We start from the raw sequence: 8,917 nt of genomic DNA on the forward strand, positions 1-8,917 counted from the left end.
TTGCGGTAGACTTTGGGTAACAGTCTACTGCAAACTACCGTGTGTATGAAAGAGCTTATTGTAATGTTGCCAAATATGCTGGGATTGTATTACATCAAACTGACAAAGTGACGAAATCACTGCTACCGACTAAACATTGGATAAGCCAATGAGCTAAAACCAACCAAATATTAACTGAAGAAAATACAAGATGATCAGGACAGCTGGAAAAGGAGTGAAGTGGGCTCCAATAGTTAGTCGTAGTTCCATCGTGGAAGACTATTAACATTAACTAAATTACGTGACGTCTCATTTAGGTATAGCCAATGACATTATTAATGGACGACGCACTCAATACAGTAGCTAGCAAGTAAATTCGCGCATTCGCATGTATAGGTAGATGTCACGCAATTTCCATTATGCGATATCACGCATCAGGAATTTATAGCAATATGACCTTTATTGTAATGGCGTTAGAGCAGTGTTTCTAATGTCAATGTTCATTTGAGCGAACCCGTTCGAACCGAACCATTCGGCAGACCCAACAAAAAGCATCAGGAATTTATAGCAATATCACCTTTATTGTAATGGCGTTAAAACAGATTATGCCATTCGGCAGACCCGACAATAAAGTGAGTGTCATTTTCTTTTCCATATGATTCGTCCATATTAATGTCATTGGGTATAGTGGATCATATATTATTATTATTAGGTATTTGGAACTACTATTTATTCTTGTGATGCCATCTAGAGACGAATTCATATAGTTTACATATAAAAACCTTGACCTATTCACGCTAGAGCTACATATAAATAATTTACTTTTAATTATTAAATCTTTAAAATTATCCGTTAATGTTAAACATCATATTGTTTTTTTTTTCAAAAAAAAATACAAAATCACTTACAGTTGACACCTATTTTTTACTAGATTATTTGAACTGGCCTTTACGTGGTAGAACTCTAATAATTATAAAGATTTTAAATTCATTAAATTAGAATTTAAAAAAAAAACAACCAATCTGACTTTATCTAATAAAAATATATTAAGTTTTATTTTTCATGTTATATTTAAAGAGGGATTGGATTAAAATATATTTCACTTTTTAATTTAACAATAAATTTCTATGTCTTTCGCCTATACTACAAAAATCATAATATTATTTATACAAAATTAATATTATCATTTTAGATACGTAAAAATAACCATAAATTTTTCTTTAAATATTTTGTTCAATAACCTCTATGAGTGTTTATTTTTTTTAATAAAGCATATTGAAATATAAAATTTTAACAAAAAAATTGACTTAAAATAGAGATGAAATAATATGATCAAAAAAAAGTTAAAAGATGAAGGGATGCATTCTAAATTTGTTTCAAATTTGTGATGATTTCAAAAAATAGATTAAAAAATATTTTAAGTATATAAATTACCTATAAGCATAAAATAAAATATGCAATTATAGTATGCCCAGTAACTAATAATAATATTGAAACTCCAATTCCTTGCAGTTATTATATAATATGTAAATGTGCCAAATAAATTACCTGTTTATCAAAAAAATCATCATCGTTTTCTTTCTTGACACTCCACGACAATCCTTCACCATTTATTACTTCACTTCAAAGCTGTGAGTAACATATTTGGTAGAAAGAAGCCAGTGAATCATCCTTTACCTGGGCATTTCAGTGAGTTAGGAACTTTCCAAGTACACTTTATTTTCCGACTGACGATGACTATCAGTTTTTCTAGATTACCAATATGGCCAAATAAACCTAGTATGCATTTGACATTGAAGTTAAATTCCCTCCACCAAAACCCGCCCCGTACCACCCTCGGTCTTAATCGAGAGTATCACGGGACCCATCAATTGGTGATGTGAAGCATCTAAAAATTGGGCTGGGAGTGTCCTGGGAGAAGATGCCCAAGACTTAGGTTGCTACGCTCAAAGTGAGCTCTGACTGAGTTTACTGAGTTTACTCTAATGCAAAGTGCCAGGGAGGGAAAAAGCACATGGAATTTACTTTAAAGAAAAAGAAGCTACTATTTTAATATAACAAAGAACGAAGCTAATCATACAGGCAGCAAAATTTATGTGAAGAGATCTTCACGCCCGTAGTAAGACGCCGCAAATTTTTTGAATGCAAGATAGTTGGCCTTAGTAGCAACCGGGTCGGACGGGCCGATGGGTCCAACAGCTGGTTGGACCGACCTGAGCATTTCCTCCCGTTCGGAGCACATACTCAGACACTCCCATAGGATGTGATTGGCATCCTGTACCTCCCATCCGCATGGACATGTCGGATGGCTTACAAGTCCAAGCTCAAAGAGCCTGCCAGCGAAGCCACCATGACCAGTCACAAATTGACTGGTGTAATGGTCTGGAGTCAAATACTTGGTTATCTCCATTCGCCACTGAATGTCTGGAAAAAAGCTGTATGTGTGCCGGCCCTTGGTGGATTCGTCCCACTTTCGCTGCCAGGTCTTAATGGCCGCATCTAGCGACATGAGTCTAATTTTGCGCTTCAGTAGTGCTAATCCTTCGCCGGCTCGTCGAGGGGGGGGACGAGATGAAAATCACCAACGTCGGCCTCCTCACCTTTGAGGAGCAACACTGAAGCGCCGCTGACCTGAATGTGCAGGTCAAGTGGGAGAATACCGGCCAGGACCGGGAGCGCGTCGGTTGATGTCGTACGGTAGGCCTTGGTAATGGACAGGTCTTAAAAGAGAGATTCTAAGTTTGACACTCTTGGGAATGCGCGGGCACCAGGCACTGGCGCCATAAGCCGCTATTCCCATAAAAATGGCGCCGTAGGCGATCTTGAGCGCCCTTACTTTTAAGCCCCATCCTTCACCAGCCATGCGGCCGATCCTCTGGAAGGCCACCCCAGCCTTGTGGACTTGGGTTTCGGCATGGTGTAGGAAATTTAACATTGTGTCCATTTTGACGCCTAGATAGGTGACGATCTTCGACACTTTCACTCTCGTGTCACCGAATCGGACTGTGGGTAGTCTCGAACAGCTAAGTCGTCTCGGTCCTTTAAGGACAATGGCTTCTGTCTTGGAAGGTGCGAATGATAGTCTAGTTAATCTACCCCAAGCCTAAATTGATGCTAAAGCATTGAAGCTTGACAGTTTACACACAAGTTCATGCTGAATTTGCAGCTCATTCTAATTGGCCAATTATTACCTATGTCAGGGTTGGCTAACGAAAATTTAGCTGGCACGTGAACGATTTACAAATTCATTTTTTTATTATCGGTCTGATTTGAGTTAGGTACCCCATTTCCACCAACCATTTATATTCAGCCGCGATTTGTGCACGTCCGCTTTCCATGACGATATAAACGTGGCAGAATGAAAAGATTTTACTGCCACACTTCATTGTCCCGAAACGAAGCTTTTTGAAAATAAAATAATTACAAGATATAAAGAACTTTTTATATACAACGATTTTTAATTTTCTGTTAAATCATATAAACTTACTAAGCCTAGCTTAAACGATCAAAAAAAATTGTACATGATAAATACTGAATAAATATACTGAAATGTCATTTTGACACTTCATATTGATTTCCATAGTAACGCACGGATATATTAATATTAATAATTTAGTTGCTAGGACCCACTTAGCAACCAATAATAGTTTTACTTTTTACGGATTTCTTGCGAAACAACTTTTTATACAAAACAGTATTAACTGAAAATGAAATCAATTCTACTTAAAGATGACTAAAAGTATTAAAAAAATACATTGGCATCGTGTTCTGATATATTTTAAAAGTTTCAAATGTCTAGCTAGTCGGGAAGTTAGTTAAAAATTGATTGCAAGATTTGTACAGGACAAATAAGAATACGAGCTAAGAAAAACGTTGTAAAAAAAATAATCTTGACTTGCTGTGTGGCTACTGTCCAAGTATCCACTGCCGAAACATTATTTATATTTTATTTTTCCGTACACCTATATTATTTTAATCTAGCAATACTGCCGTTGATATAAATGTCAATTGCGATATAGCCAAGAAATTTTATTATCAGTGTAGGTTATGTTTGTTATTGCTTACAATAATTATTCGATCCAGCTGATGTTCGCCGTATTAAATGTTAGTGAAGACAAATGCATGCATTTTATTTTAATCAATAAATTCTGTTTAACATGGCTAGTGGTAATAAAAAAAACAAAATTTATTATAACCAAGTACTAGAGACTTTCAAAGTTGGTTGACTGAGTAGCATAGTATGATTAACGGAGGAAATAAAATAGTATGTACCTATGTATCTTGTATCCTTAGTTGTATATAGAATTTCTTCAGTAAAACAGTATTATGAGATAAACCATAAATCACTTCTTAAAAAAAAGGAAGGAAAAAAGAGTTTATTGGTCGGGAAATTAAAAATAAAAACATTTAATCAACAAACCAAATGAAATTTATCGGCAGTCATTTAAATATAACAGCTGCTTGTTATTTTGCCTCAAACATAATCGTTAAAAATGGAAAACCGTTCAGTGATGGGGAATACAATATTATGAAAGAAACTGAATAAAATGGTCTCACGACCTCTTTAAAATTTTTGAAAGCAAGGAAAAATATTCAAAGAATAAATAAAAGATATGCCATCGGCTAAAAACACGATGAAAGATGATTATGAACCCAGTTGTAATTTTTAAACTTTTTCAATAGAACTCTTAGAAACATTTTTCCCCATTTTCGGCACGTCAAACAGTGAAAAATAATATTTGGGAAATTTTGGCACGCGCACGTAAATTTCTATACTAGACTATAGAGAGCCTTGGCCATTCATGGAATTCGGAGCATCTTTATCCACCAGGCTGTTAAGACGTGACATAAAAGTGCACACTAAACTTTGTTAATCAAACGTATTTGTTTTCATTGAACTACGGCTACAATGTATAGACAGTATTATTTGTTAGTTTTTAAAATTCAATTAAACCCTGCCTAATCTAAGCCATAGTAGAGATAATAGTCAAAATTTTAGTCTATCTATAAAATATCTAAAATTATGCCATTAAACCACAAATAATAATAGATATTTTATAGATAGAAGATTTTTTATCGATTATGGTTTGGTGCAGCAGAATTAATGAATTTTATAAAACTAACCGACACCACCTGCAATGTTCAATGTTAATTCAACGAAATCAAATAAGTATGACTGATAAAGTGTGCACTATTTTTGTCAGATCGTCCATAGCATACCCATTATGGTTTGGTTTAGGCAGAGAGTTGTTTAGAATTTTAAAAACTAACCAGCACCATCTGGATTGTTTTCTTAGTTTAATGAAAATAAACAAGTATGACTGATAAAATTTAGTGTGCACTATTTATGTCGAATCTTAACAGCCTACCTCCACCCCTCGCCACTGGTATTTACACCTTGAAGGTATATGAAGAAGATTAGAAATGATATTAGATGATATTATACAGTTCATGAGTCGCCTAGAATCATAACTCACATTTTGCAATTTTGTCATTTTTAGTTAAATATAACAAGTGATTCTAAATGCATTAAAATAAAGAAAAATAGTTGGGTATCAAAATTCACTTTAAACAATATTGTGAAAATCGTTGATAAAATTGACTGTTGGGGTCATAACTCACATTTTTCAATGAATAATGTGAGTACATTTACCAAGGCTTTTATAGCCATTTATCAGCGAGCTCTATTTATCATAGTGTGCTGTGTGTCTGAACCTTTAGGAGTATTAAATTAATCAATCTCTTACTCATTAATACTCAAGGGAGTTCAATACTTCTCTTCTCCTCATTGTTTGGAATATGTTAGTTATGACTCTAGACAACTCATATAGACGTCGTTTACGTCATCAGATATACGAGTATAGTTACATTACAATATTTGTTGGACAAACATTACTTTAATATTTTATCATTTCTCTCTCATGGCGAATACAGTCCTCCAGATAGTACTTAGATAATATTATCTTTCATTGTATGATAGCGTGTAATAATTAGACATTTTTGTTGGTTGTTTTTTAGATGTAAATCTTTCTATTGGCGCTATCGTAAAAGTCGTCCGACAATGTGACCCAAAAGTCAACTACCCCAGTTAGACGGTATGTCTGAGTGTAATATATAATCTGTGGGACGCAATTTATCTTGCGATTTTGTCTACCTTAGATAATAGCGTACACAAAAAGTCATGATTAGGGAATCCAATCCCGAGCCAAAATTCTGATCCCGGGAATTCGGGATTACAATTTGACAATCCCGGGATCCCGGGACTGGTATGGACTTGGCATTTTTTTCCATTTTTAATATAAAATTTTTAGATTTACAAATAACATTGATAAAATCGGTCAAAAATAAATCTAGTATAAATTATACTATTTAAGACATTTATTGTTAAGATATTGTAAACGTTCAATCTTGGAAATACATAAGTTTAATGGAGTAAATATTATTGTAATATAAATAATAATGTGAATTAAATATGAGATTGCTGTTTCTGATAATAAAGACTTAATGAATGGGTTAGCGAGATTTAAAATAGTAAAGCAAATCATGGTTTACTTTGGCCTTTCCGCTTCATAAATTTCATTAGTCAGCCAAATATGAGACTGCCGTAAAACGTATGAGATCATGGTGGAATTACTTTGTTAATAGTACGAAGCATTGTTTTTTTCCCAATCTTTCTCATTTTTATTAATTTATGTGAAAAAATAAAATGAAACGGCAACTTACACATGGGTATAAATCAAACTTCATTCAAACTTTGTTTATTTCTAATGTAGTTATTTGTTATTAAAAGTATTTTTTCTGTTATATTTTCATTTTTATTTTATTTTCTATAAAAATTTATGAAAAAATCAATCCCGAAAGCTTCGGGATTATGTTTCTCAATCCCGAGATTCATAGGTATCGAAAATAGCTCGAGATCCCGGGATTGGAATCCCCAGGTTGACATCATAACCCCAGAAGTGGTCGTGGATACCACTCCTCACCTCCGTAACTTGGAACAGAAAAGGCACCTCGCGCACGCCTCGGTTTCGTTTAGACGATAATATGAAAAGCGCATTTTCTTTTTTAATTCGTTAACCTGAGGCGATAGTATACACCAATATTCCGCACACGTTGGTCCGCATGCCTTTTCTAGGGCAGTAATAACGAACCCATGTCACGGAGATGATTTTTCATGGCACACAAATGTTTTATTTTGAAGAGATAAAAATGTATAATGTTATAACTGTTATGTTTGATACCATCAAACAGTGACGTCCCATAGGGGTAGGCAGACTGGGCGTCGCTTGGGGGCGGCAGTTACTCGAAGGACGGCAAATTGACGACAGTCATTTGGAATATATAGAAATAGCTACATAAGCTTAGTAATAACGAAAATATCTTTCCATTAAAAAAATCAGCTTACTAATTTTTTCGGGTTTGCGATATCTAGTTTACTTCCATTGCCCTTCGACATCCTTGGTAACCAGAAATGACACGTGCAGATTTTCAAATAATTACAATCTGATATTTTGTTAGTATTCATACAATATATTTCTTATATATTGGACTCATGAAAGGATGATAAAAATACTATATAAAAAAGGGGCGGCTTTTCGCCGCTGCCTAGGGGCGGAATTTTATCTAGGGACGTCACTGCCATCAAAGCATTTGAAGATAAGAAACAAATATTTATACGTGATATAATGAGCATTAATTTCAAGCATTTTCCTAGCCTAATCAAATACATGACGGATCTAGAAATTTGTGAGAACCCGAATGTTTAAAATGCTATAGAAGCATCAATGATGATGATTTTGCCGTCAGACAGCAGTCTTATCTGGGTTTGTCTCTACTCCTTAGATATTCAGAGCCTGTAACAGATCGCATGACGCGAAAATGACCCTCACCCTTGGTTATATCCATCCATAAGGCTCTTTCTTACCGTATTCGATTGAAAATTGCTACCGGTCCGCTAATAGTGCGGTTGCCCATTCTATATGCTAAAAAGTCCAAGCAAATCATCATTCAAGAAATTAAATATACAAATATTACTATTTTTATAATGCCACTCTGGTGTTCAGACTCAACATACAAACATTGCCTGAGTTTTAGTCACCACTAAAATCATTTAAATTATTGTTCAGATTTTCGACTATGTGAGAAGACTTATTCGGCCATATCGTCAGAGTAATGATTTAAAAAGAGTTGGTATTGCTCGGCAAAGTGAAGCCGTGTTTTTACGTATAACGCATAGTAGAACCGCAATTGTTTTATTATTAACTTAACTATGAAACGTTTAATATCATCATGTTGCTTCTCAGTACGGATACCATATTCAATCCCAACATATTTAACCATACTTTCTACTAAATTAACTAAAAAATAATACCTCCAACTTCATATTTAACAGAAAAACACGTGCTCGCAGTTTTTTAAATGAATGTAGTAGAATTTAATGCTTTCTCACTCGTACTTATGGTTCGTTTTTGTTCAGGCCTTGGCCACATCAGTAATAAATACTAAATAGAGAAATCGAATAGATATCAGTACAGAGCTTCGTCTTTCTTAAACATCACTGAAGCCACGGATATTTACTATTCCAGCAAAGAGTAGCAGATTTTGCACAATAATTATTAAATATTTATTTACAGATCTTCATTTATTCATCATTGTTTCTGTTAACAATAGAATTTTATTTTTTGTATTTACATTCAGACTGTTATTATGTCTGGTCTATCTATCAGTTATAATAGAAAATTTAAAAACTAATTAATGAAATATTATAAAAATACCTAATAGTTTATAATTTGCGTCAGCGGTCCTCAAAATATTTCTCATATTTTCACCGGTACGCAGGAGTAAAAATGTTGAGGAACACTGTTTTTTATGTATACTCAGGCCCATTGTCTACACGTTTTATAACATGATAATACACGCAATTCGGAATTACCTCATT

The sequence above is a fragment of the Rhyacophila brunnea genome, unplaced genomic scaffold, assembly GCF_057557595.1.
Source record: "Rhyacophila brunnea isolate RB1 unplaced genomic scaffold, BYU_Rbru_1.0 scaffold_12, whole genome shotgun sequence".
In the NCBI taxonomy this organism is placed as follows: Eukaryota; Metazoa; Arthropoda; class Insecta; order Trichoptera; family Rhyacophilidae; genus Rhyacophila; species Rhyacophila brunnea.